The sequence below is a fragment of the Cucurbita pepo genome, chromosome 10 (assembly GCF_057944985.1).
Source record: "Cucurbita pepo subsp. pepo isolate OVF chromosome 10, ASM5794498v1, whole genome shotgun sequence".
Classification (NCBI taxonomy): domain Eukaryota; kingdom Viridiplantae; phylum Streptophyta; class Magnoliopsida; order Cucurbitales; family Cucurbitaceae; genus Cucurbita; species Cucurbita pepo.
In genome coordinates, this window is record NC_141807.1 from 14,399,577 (window position 1) to 14,411,952 (window position 12,376).

At 35.7% G+C, this 12,376-nt stretch overlaps 1 long non-coding RNA gene across 1 annotated transcript; it reads left to right on the forward strand.

Annotated features, from left to right (window-relative positions):
- Positions 1-9,123: 9,123 nt before the first annotated feature.
- LOC147790799 (uncharacterized) lies at positions 9,124-9,520 on the forward strand. Its single transcript, XR_015422603.1, has 2 exons — positions 9,124-9,300; positions 9,382-9,520. It is a non-coding gene; the product is annotated as an uncharacterized LOC147790799 (long non-coding RNA).
- The last annotated feature ends 2,856 nt before the right edge of the window (positions 9,521-12,376 follow it).

The window sequence follows — 12,376 nt, forward strand, 5'->3', positions numbered from 1 at the left end:
CGGTAACTTGGTTTGGATACATTTTCGCAAGGAGTGATTCCCATCTCAAAGGAAGACAAAGTTACATCCAAGAGGGGATGACCCTTATCAAGTCCTTGAAAGAATTAATAACAATGCATATAAAATGATCTTCTAGGAGAATTTTCAGCACATTCTACTTTCAATGTTGCTGACTTGAGTCCTTTTGATGTAGGTGATGATTTTCTGATTCGAGGATGAATCCTTTTGAAGAGGGGGAAGATGATAAGGATCACGGTGTTCCAAATGTTCCAACTAGACCTATTACACGATCCAAGGCCAAGAAGATTCAACAAGCATTCATTCTTCATATACAAAATTGGATAGGATCGGATCAACTATTATTTCATGTGTTACAAGCTTATCAGATTGAGGAAGGATCATTTGGAGCTTCAAAAGTGAATATTTACACCGTTGAAGGAGCAAATGAAGTTGCAAGCATCATTACATGAGTTGTTAGAAAACTTTATTCATTTTTAATTTCATAAAGTTTGTAATGGTAGAATTGTCAAATTGACTTCGTTTTTTTTTTTTTTTTTTTTTGGAGATTTAATGGGATCGAGATTAAATCCCGGCCACTAACTTCTTTTGTGGGAGACTATAAATACCCTCAAATTATTATGTAAAAATCGGATTTGTGAGGAATGAAATTGATCTCTCAAGTTGAGAAGTTCCCCAAACATAAGGAAATTCTCTCCCATAAGAATAAGCCACTCATGAAAGACCCAAATGATAGAAAGGAAAAAAATTAAAGGATTAAGCAAGAACAAAGAACTTAGTCAGGTCACTCATGTACCTTAACAAGTGATTGCAAGGAGTTAAAAGGCCTTTTGAAAAGGATTGGAAAGGAAAAAGTAAATCAAAAGGGCAAAAAAAGTCATTTTATCAATTATCAAGAATCTTTCCAGATTTGTAATTTCTTATCTAGAAGGAATCTCAAGATTAGAAAAAGGGAAAAATGATAAAAGACTGATGATAAATTTGTAGAAAAATTATTAATTTTTCGAGAAAAATAATAATAAAATATTCGAAAAGTAGAAAATTACCAAAATACCCCTTGAAGAATGGATAGTTACAGAAATGCCACTCTAATTCGAATTAGAGCATCTACCGTGACCATTCGGAAAAAATCTTTCGAACTCAAATCTCAAACGTCGAATCTCCTCCAAATTTGATATGATCTAGAACGAACACGCACGGATAATCACATCCAACGACTAGTATTCAAAGCCAAGGTCGGTAAGGCTATGATCGGAGTTGATATCTCCAAAAAATTATCTAGAAAGTTTGATCTCTGAATAACGAAGATTTTGGAGCTCTCAATATCGGTTTAAGCTCCTCCTATGAGGTCGGAAGTAGGAGCAACAATACGGAATAAGAATCGAGAAAGGTCAATCCCTCAATTGAAGGCAATAAGCGTTTAGATTGTGGATCTCCTACTCTCAGATTTCTTCCAAATTCGAGAGCAATCCTCCACCATTTCTCTTCAAACTTCTAAATAACAAAGAATCTGGAGCTCTCAATGTCGGTTTAAGCTCCTCCTATAAAGTCTGAAGTAGGAGCAACAATACGGAATAAGAATCGAGAAAGGTCGATCACCAAATCGAAGGCAATAAGCGTTTAGATTATGGGTCTCCTACTCTCAGATTTCTTCCAAATTCGAGAGCAATCCTCCACCATTTCTCTTCAAACTTATTCCTACAGTTTCTATGAAGGAATAGAGTGCTGAAAGTGCCCAGAAACCATTCCGCCAATTCAATCCGCCAATTCAATCCGTCATTGAAGAACTTCAAGAAAAACATGGAAATCCAATATGAGGATACATGATGACTCGTCGAGCAAGAATAATTCCAATCAGTTTCTGCACCTCCAAGGAATGCTTCCATAGAAGACCACGAAGAAAAATAACCTCGAGAGCATGCCAAATTGAAGGAAATAGATTTCGAAATTAAATTGGGGATAAGAGTCAAAATTCCTATCTACAATCTCTTTTCCTTCACATTAAGGATTCCTCTAGCTTCAGAGGAAGAAGTTGAGTATACTTGATGAAGGAATCGAGAGTTGAGACATCGTAGAACAAGCTACCCATGAGATCGAAAATCTGGCGTTTCGAGTGAGCTGCATACCGAGAACAATTTTTTGAAATTAAGGTCCTACACTCAAAGACGTTCCTCCAAACCAATTCCTTTAGCCTGAAGATAGGACATGGAAGGGGTTCAATGAAGAAATAGGGCCTTGAAACCCCTAGAATCGGCTACCCAATAAGAAATCCTTTGTTTTATCTCCAGCGATAAATCAAATTTTGGATGAACTTTGGTAACGAATATCTTAGGCTACGATCCACGAGAAGTTATCAAATAAATCCCTAACCCTTTCTTGTAACATCCATCTTTAAGTTTCACGAAGAAATCGAGGAGAGAAACGCTGTAAATATGGCTTTACAGGCCGAGTTTCAGATGGCGGCGATGCGAAAAATGCGTATCTTCTTCCTTTTCAGAGGAAGAAAACGATGATACGTCCAGTTCAACTAAACTGTCCAAATCAACTCAAAATTTGACCTTTTCTCGAGTTTTCTCAGTAGATCTTATTTTATGAAATGTTGTATGAATCCTTATCCCGAGAGGTTATATAAGGTAATGAAGTTTGGGAGTTATTGGAAAACTTTAGTTAGCGAAACCAATATATGGGAGAAAATGCTCATCACTGCCGCGAGGCCCCTATTTCTCTTTAGGTGGGATGCTTTGGTATATGTACCATGAGCAGGATTCCATGATGAACTTATTATCTCCCTCACCTAAATGAGATGCCCTGCACCACGATTTGCTAGCAGGATGCCACGATTATGACAACGCCACCTATGCACTCATGGGGAGAAAATTAAGAGTTACTTCGCAAGAGTTTTCATGGTTAAAATACGATGCATGACATGACAACCTCTAAGGATTAATTCCTGAAAACGAAACAAGAAGTCATATCCTAGCTCAAGGTTTAGACATGCTCCAAATTACCAACTATTTTCTGTAAGGGTCTATTTTATATATCCTAGCTCAAGGTTTAGACATGCTCCAAATTACCAACTATTTTCTGTAAGGGTCTACAAATTACCAACTATTTTCTGTCAACTATTTTCTGTATGGGTCTATTTTATATATCCTAGCTCAAGGTTTAGACATGCTCCAAATTACCAACTATTTTCTGTAAGGGTCTACAAATTACCAACTATTTTCTGTAAGGGTCTATTTTATATGACATGAGACTATTTTCTGTAAGGGTCTATTTTATATGACATGAGAATAAATTCAAGATTTCAAGTTGTTTGGAGCAAGTTCGGAAACTAAAACCTCGAGAAAATTTGTTTTTTCGCATCGAATGCTAGGTAACACCATGCTCCAAATTACCAACTATTTTCTGTAAGGGTCTATTTTATATATCCTAGCTCAAGGTTTAGACATGCTCCAAATTACCAACTATTTTCTGTAAGGGTCTACAAATTACTGCTCCAAATTACCAACTATTTTCTGTAAGGGTCTACAGATTACCAACTATTTTCTGTAAGGGTCTATTTTATATATCCTAGCTCAAGGTTTAGACATGCTCTAAATTACCAACTATGTAAGGGTCTATTTTATATATCCTAGCTCAAGGTTTAGACATGCTCCAAATTACCAACTATTTTCTGTCAACTATTTTCTGTAAGGGTCTATTTTATATATCCTAGCTCAAGGTTTAGACATGCTCTAAATTACCAACTATGTAAGGGTCTATTTTATATATCCTAGCTCAAGGTTTAGACATGCTCCAAATTACCAACTATTTTTTGTAAGGGTCTACAAATTACCAACTATTTTCTGTAAGGGTCTACAAATTACCAAGGTTTAAGGGTCTATTTTATATATCCTAGCTCAAGGTTTAGACATGCTCCAAATTACCAACTATTTTCTGTAAGGGTCTATTTTATATATCCTAGCTCAAGGTTTAGACATGCTCCAAATTACCAACTATTTTCTGTAAGGGTCTATTTTATATATCCTAGCTCAAGGTTTAGACATGCTCCAAATTACCAACTATTTTCTGTAAGGGTCTATTTTATATATCCTAGCTCAAGGTTTAGACATGCTCCAAATTACCAACTATTTTCTGTAAGGGTCTATTTTATATGACATGAGAATAAATTCAAGATTTCAAGTTGTTTGGAGCAAGTTCGGAACCTAAAACCTCGAGAAAATTTGTTTTTTCGCATCGAATGCTAGGTAACACCCTTTTGTTTTAAAATGTCTTGTGTTGTCGTTCCTTATTCTGTGTTTTCGCATGAGTTGAACCCAGGTCATTGGATTCAAAGTCCAAAGTGCTAACCACTACACCATAGAACCCCTTGTAAAAATTGATTTTGGAATGATTTTCCTATTTTATGCAGATTCCACAAGAAGAGAGATTCTATCACGAGTCAAACTCAAGTTATTGGATTCAAAGTTCTAGAGCTGTTTTATCTAACTCGTTGTGATCTTGAGCACCTTTAGAGTGATTGCAAAAGTAACCCTCCAGTGTTGATTGAAGCTCTTGGAGAACATGTAATTTTATATATTTCTTATAATTAATTTATATATTGTTGTATATTACAAACAAATTGAAATAATACTTTACATCCCAGTCTTTCTTTTTTCTGTGCAAAACTTAACCGGAAAACCATATTATTTCAATATTCACTCGAGAAACAAGGGGTGAAAACTATATTATTGCAAACCCTCCATTATTTCTTCTACTTTGCGTGAAAATGCTTCCACTAAATCATGTTACTAACTAGTTGGTTTGGTTCGGTTCAATTCTTGGGTCCACTAGATTGAATCGACCTAGCTCAATTAAACTCTTGATAATATAAAAATCATAAGTTTCTTAAATTACGTTAACTTGAAAGTTTAACCCCTAATTTTTTTTAGAATGTTTAGCTTTATGTCTAGTTAATCTCTAAATGCTTAGAAGTATCTAATAAGACTTCTATTTAAGGAACTTTTTTCTATAAAAGATGTTAGACTTCAGGTTTATTATTAAGGAATTTCAAATGAGTGATTTGATATATCATAGAGGACAAAATATTTATTTGTTTCAAATATGTTATGTTGACTATTCTTTTTTGTCAAGTATTTTGAATATTATCATTGTGAATTACTAATGGCATTAGATTGAATCTCATTAATAACAAGAAAAAAGTGCTTAAAACCCACAAATATTTACCACCTTAGAAGATAAAATTATAAGGAGTAGAAGAGAAAAGTGCTTAAAATATTTCTATTGATCACTTATGGCACAACAGCACACAAATGAGGGTAACATTTTTTTATTTCTCTACTGTATTATATAGGTAAGACCACACTATTTTCTTACACTATTTTCTTAATGATTTCTTGGTTCTTGTCCAAGCATAGTGGCGCTAAGACCACCCCACTATTTTCTTAATGATTTCTTGGTTCTTGTTCAAGCATAGTGGCGTTAAGACCACCACACTATTTTCTTAATGATTTCTTGGTTCTTGTCCGAGAATAGTGGTGCTAAGTTTTTAACCATGTTCATAGTGGGTGCTTGGATACCACACTAGGACTTTGGAATAAGGTTTGGAATGGGTAATTATTCTTATTTCTTTTCCTTTAGACACTCGATGGTCGGGAGTAAATCGAACAAAGTGTCTATTGATCTGCAGTCACATGCTCTACCACTGAGCTATGGACCCATTTTTCATGATTTCAACCTTAGTGACCCCTTCTATAGAGTGTCAGTCCAAAAGTGTAAAAAGTGTCCGTCCAAAATAAAATGGCCCAACCAAGTTCAAACGGGTGACCGGTCAAATTCTCTACCACTGAGCCATGGATCCATTTTGTAGGATTTTAACATTTGTGACCCCTTAGACATAGTGTCGGTCCAAAAAGTTTAACAAATTTCTATCCAAGATAGAAGGGCCCAACTAGGTTCGAATTGGTGACCTCTTGATCTGCAATCAAATGCTCTAACATTGAGCTATGGACCCATTTTGTATGATCTCAACCTTAGTGACCCCTTCTACAGATTATCGGTCCAAAAGTGACCCTACCGAATCGGCTATGAACCAATTTTGTATAAATTAGTGGATTGCCTATCGAGAATTAAACACAGGTCGTTAGATTCAAAGTCGAAAGTGCTAACCACTACACCATAGAACCACTTGTTAAACTTTATTCTGGTAGTGATTTTGATAAGCGGCAACAATGCTGGATTTTGCAAAACTAGAGGTCGTAGTATCCTTAGAGACTTTCACAAGGTGTTTTCAACTTCTTTTATAGATAATTGAACTTTAGTCCATGCAAATGATGAGTTGGATTAGTATCAGTTTGAGAGGACAGAGAAGAGAAGAGAGACTTTGTTAGAAACTCTCTCATAGGTAATCTCCCAAGTGTTTTCAAGTTCTTATAGGTAGAATTTTAAAATCAAACCACAACAAAACTTACTTCTATCTAGCAAAAAAAAATTTTTTTTTTGTTTGAAACAAGATTATTCTCTTCTTTTTCTAAAACTAAATTTGACTCTCGAATGCATTTTAATAGTTTTGTTCATTAAATTTTCTTTAAAAATTTTTGGGCAGAGTACAATGGAAATAGTATTTTTTTTTATTACTATTTTGTAATTTGTATGGTATTATTAGAGGCTTTTGAATGAATATGATAATTGATTCTCTGTCCTCTTTGACAATTTTAGATACCTCCATATCCCATATTTGATGGGTCACGTTTCATTATGAGATCTGCCCTTGGGTCAATAAGACTTAAGCAAAGAGTTTATTTGACTAATGATTTGATTTTTTTTTTTTTTGTTTTTTTTGTTGTAGATATATCCCTTACAAATCAAGACTTTGTATTATTTTGAACACACTCATAAAAGAATTTGTAAATGTGCCTGATATCTTGAAGGATATAAGCCACGTAATTGAGAGAACCTATTTTTTTTGAAGTTGGCTTTTCTAGGATACGTCATCACCAAAGTTTGAGACAAAGACCATTGGATGGGTTTTAATAAGGCTCAAATAAATTTAAAATCCAAGAAAATGGATCTGATTTTGGGTATTATTTGATTTTCGGTATGGACACAACTAGCTATTTTCTTTTGATTACATTAATGAATCTATGTAGATGTTTAAAGTGTTCACCTTAATGATTTTAGAAAATATCAACACATCATCAATATAAACAATCGAATTTTTTTGAAAGGATTGAAAATATCATTCATAATCTTCTGAAATTTGGATGGAGCATTTTTTAGCCTAAATGGCATGACGTTTCTCTCATATTTTCTAAATTGGACATAAATGCTATTTTATATTTGTCCTTTTAGGAAATTAGAATTTTCTGTAATCCCAATTTCATGTCGAATTTTATAAAAACATTTGACTCTAAATTCTTTTTATCAAATCATTTTTGTTTTGGATTGGATATCTTATTTATTCTAAAACCTTATTCTAATTACCAGTATCAGAATTTCTGGTTTCTTTTCACCAAGTTGTTAACCTAAAATGTCAGACATGACCACATGCTCTTTGAAGACTTTATCAGCTTCCTCTGCAAAATATCACCTAAAATGTCACAGTATTTAGTGTTTGATGCTTTTTGACTTAACCCTAGGGTTCTATTTACAGTGAACTTCTCATAATTTTTGTCAAATTATATATTTGAATATCTAATACATTAAGATATAATATCTTATTTAAATAATATTAAAATGGCGTAGAATATCACAATATATGTTTAACTAATATGAATCTCATTCAAATTTCTAATATATATTTTTATTTAATGTTTATGATACACATCAATTATTTTAATATTTAAAATATCAAATATGTTAATATGTTTTGATATTATACTTCAAGACTATAGGAACTTGCTGAGAGGACCTAAGAGTTACATTGGCCCACGATGCATCTCGTGGACGATGCAAAACTATGGTGGCGCTTGAAGGTGAATTGTATAAAAAACTGGTCATGCACCAAAAAATCGTGGGAAGACCATTGATGGAATTGAAGCAATCGGCGCTCCCCTGGATGGGTTTCCAATCAAAGACCTAATGTTTGATGTTGACTCTTTTGAAGAAAGAGCCACAGGATCGAACAACAAGAAACGTGGCGGTAGCTCTAAAAACTCTATCACACACATAAAAAAACGTGTCGAAGAGTTAGACATTACACAGAAGATCTGGCTTTCATCGAGGAGACCTGAGTTTGATTCTCGACAATGAAATTTTATTTTCTTATTTCTTTTATTTTATAGTTTCATCTTTTGTCACCAATTATATTTAAACTTTACCTAGGTTTGAGAAGCACTATAATGGATGAGTTCAATAGTATCTTAAATTTAAAAGACTTTTATGAACTTGGTTTGAGAGGCACTATAATGGTCAAGTTCAATAGTATCTTAGATTAAAAAGACTTTTATGAACTTTGAACCTTTAATAGTGTTATGTCATAGATATTTGGTTCAATTTCAACAAGTGAGGTTGAGGTCATTCAAATGGTTAATGTGATAATCCGGTCATTTTCAAGGTCTCTTTTGTTGAACGCCATCATGGCTGAGATGACTGAGATGAGCACCAGAGTGAGTTTGATAAGGAGGGTCGTAGAGAACCACACCCCAAGCCAAGCTCATGTTTGGCTTAAGAAACTAAAAATCCAAAAACACAAACCCTTAAATGGGAACCGGGATGCTAAGGAATTAAAAAACTTTATTTTTGACGTAGAACAATACTTGAAGGTTACAGGAACTTGCTCATAGGACCTAAAAGTTACGTTGGCCACAATGCATCTCATGGACGGTGGCGCTCGAAGGTGGATGATATAAAAAATGGGTCATGCACCATAAACTCATGGGAAGACCGTTGATGGAATCGATGCAATCGACGCTCCCCTTGATGGGTTGCCAATTAAAGACCTGACGTTTGATGTTGACTCTTTTGAAGAAAGAGCTACACAATCGAAAAGCTCGAAACTTTGCGGTAGCCCTGTGTAACGTAAAAAAAAAAAAAAAAAAAAAAGGCGAAGTCAACTGAGGGGCAAAAATGTCATTTTGCCTCTCCAACCCAAATAAGGGTCCAAGGAGAACCCCGCCAGATTGCCTGCAAAAGAAAGAAGAGGTTAGAGAGAAGTCAGTGAGGAGTCGGCCGGGAAGATTAACGGACCACCGCCGGAATCCATCTCCAGACGAGACTCGTACCAGGATTTAGAGGCTAGCAAGGCCGACGCTCCATCAAAACCTAAGAACATTTCGCGAGGTAAGTTTTCTAAACGACATTGCTCAGATCTGAATTTTCCCCTACGTGAATCGACCCTAAAATGCTGAAATCTTCACCTAGGAACAACTCACGCACGGTCTGTGAAGAAGTTTGGTCGAGACCTCAACCCAAAGGCGGAGATCCGAGAGTCATCCGAGAATGGTGAGCGAACTTCCGGCGTTCTTAAATCCTCCGATAGTCAAGAAAAAAATTACAAAAAGAATACTAGGACGTAGCCTGTAACACGATCTAGAACGTTGCTGAAGGAATCATATCGATCCGATCTACGGATCGAAAGATATGAAAATCGGAAAATAAAAATCGACTGGGTTTCGGTTTTGAGAGGACAGAGAAGAAAAAAAAAAAAAAGGCCGGCGAGCGGCGACAGGCGCCGGACACGAGTCGACCACCGGCTGGAGCAACGCAGCTCCAGCGAGGCGTCGACACGTGTTGCCTGCAAGCCGGGCCGAACCTATTAGTAGCTTAAGGTCATGATTAAGAACCTATTAGTAGGCTACTTACTAAGTTTTACTCACTCCATGTTTATCATTTTTTTTTCAAGTAACTAAGAGTTGGTCGTGGATGAGAGTGGACTTTGGAGTGTGGGCCATGGACTAACCTCTATTTTTAATCTAGTTTTTTTTGTTCTTCTTTTTGAGTATGCTTCTTATTTTGTGTTTGTTACGAGTATGTATATGTAACACCCCAAAAATGAAGGAAATTAGCTCCCATAAGAATAAGCCACTCATGAAACACCCAAAGGATAGAAAGAAAAAAAAATTAAAGGATTAAGCAAGAACACAGGACTTAGTCAGGTCACTCGTGTACCCTAACAAGTGATTTCAAGGAGGTAAGGCCTTTTGAAAAAGATTGGAAAAGAAAAAGTAAATGAAAAGGGCAAAAAAGTCATTTTATCAATTATCAAGAATTTTTCCAAATTTGTAATTCCTTATCTAGAAGGAATCTCAAGATTCAAATAAGCTAAAAATGATAAAAAAGCATGAGCAATTTGTAGAAAAATTATGGATTTTTCGAGAAAAATAATAATAAAATAATTGGAAAGTGGCAAATTACAAAAATACCCCTAAAAGAATGGATAATTACAGAAATGCCACTCTAATTAGAATCAGAGCATCTACCGTGACCATCCGAGCAAAATCCTTTGAACTCAAATTTCAACCGTCGGATCTCCTCCAAAATTTGATATGATCTAGAACGAACACGCACAGATCATCACATCCAATGACTAGTATTCAAAGCCAAGGTCGATAAGGATATGATCGGAGTTGATATCTCCGAGAAATTATCCAGGAAGTTCGATCTCTAAATAACGAATATTCTGGAGCTCTCAATGTCAGTTTAAGCTCCTCCTATAAAGTCTGAAGTAGGAGCAACAATACGGAATAAAAATCGAGAAAGGTCGATCCCCAATCGAAGGCAATAAGCGTTTAGATTGTGGATCTCCTACTCTCAGATTTCTTCCAAATTTGAGAGCAATCCTCCACCATTTCTCTTCAAACTTCTAAATCACGAAGAATCTGGAGCTCTCAATGTCGGTTTAAGCTCCTCCTATAAAGTCTGAAGTAGGAGCAACAATACGGAATAAGAATCAAGAAAGGTCGATCCTCAAATCGAAGGCAATAAGCGTTTAGATTATGGGTCTCCTACTCTCAGATTTCTTCCAAATTCGAGAGCAATCCTCCACCATTTCTCTTCAAACTTATTCCTACAGTTTCTCAACAAGATTACCCACAAGTTCTATGAAGGAATAGAGTGCTAAAAGTGCCCAGAAACCATTCCCCCAATTCAATCCGCTATTGAAGAACTTCAAGAAAAACTTGAAAATCCAATCCGAGGATACATGATGACTCGTCGTGCAAGAATGATTCCAATCAGTTTCTGCACCTCCAAGGAATGCTTCCATAGAAGACCACGAAGAAAAATAACCTCGAGAGCGTGCCAAAATGAAGGAAATAGGTTTCGAAATTAAATTGGGGATAAGAGTCAAAATTCCTATCTACGATCTCTTTTCCTTCAAATTAAGGATTCCTCTAGCTTCAGAGGAAGAAGTTGAGTAAACTTGATGAAGGAATCGAGAGCTGAGACATCGTAGAACAAGCTACCCTTGAGATCGAAAATTTGGCGTTTCGAGTGAGTTGCATACCGAGAACGATTTTTGGAAATTAAGGACATACACTCAAGGACGTTCCTCCAAACCAATTCCTTTAGCCTGAAGATAGGATATGGAAGGGGTTCAATGAAGAAATAGGGCCTTGAAACCCCTAGAATCGGCTGCCCAATAAGAAATCCTTTGTTTTATCTCCAGCGATAAATCAGAATTTGGATGAACTTTGGAAGCGAATATCTTAGGCTATGATCCACGAGAAGGTATCAAATTAATCCCTGGCCCTTTCTTGTAATACCCATCTTTAAGTTTCACGAAGAAATCAAGGAGAGAAACGCTGTAAATGTGGCTGTACAGGCCGAGTTTCAGATGGCGGCGACGCAAAAAATGTGCATCTTCTTCCTGTTCAGAGGAAGAAAACGATGATATGGCTAGTTCAACTGAACTGTCCAAGTCAACGTAAAATTTGACCTTTTCTCGGATTTTCTCAATTTTAACCCCATTTCAGACCGATTCTCATCGAAAATCTTATGGTTTCAGATACTATACACAATAAAAAGTACGTGGAAGGAAATTTGAAATTATTCAGATACTGGAAGCTCAAGAATAGACGTCCCAAACGTCGACGACGAGGCAAGTAGTCACCTTGGACTTTTTGTTAAGAAATACTTGTAGAAATCGCTTAGATTTTCATATAAACCCTAAACCAAGTATGAATTAAGGATATATGAAAGAAAAACCCAAAAAACCGTGAGTTAAGACCCTGAACCGATCAAATAGCTCGAGATTTAAGTAATGTTAATATAACCCACTATATGAGCTCCGCTGACTATCAAATTTTAATACTGAGCATATTATAGTATGTTGAGGTTAGATATGAAATTTGGTGGTCATTGGATAAGGATAAGCAGGTAAACCATGAAACGGTGTAAAATGACCATAATGCCCCTA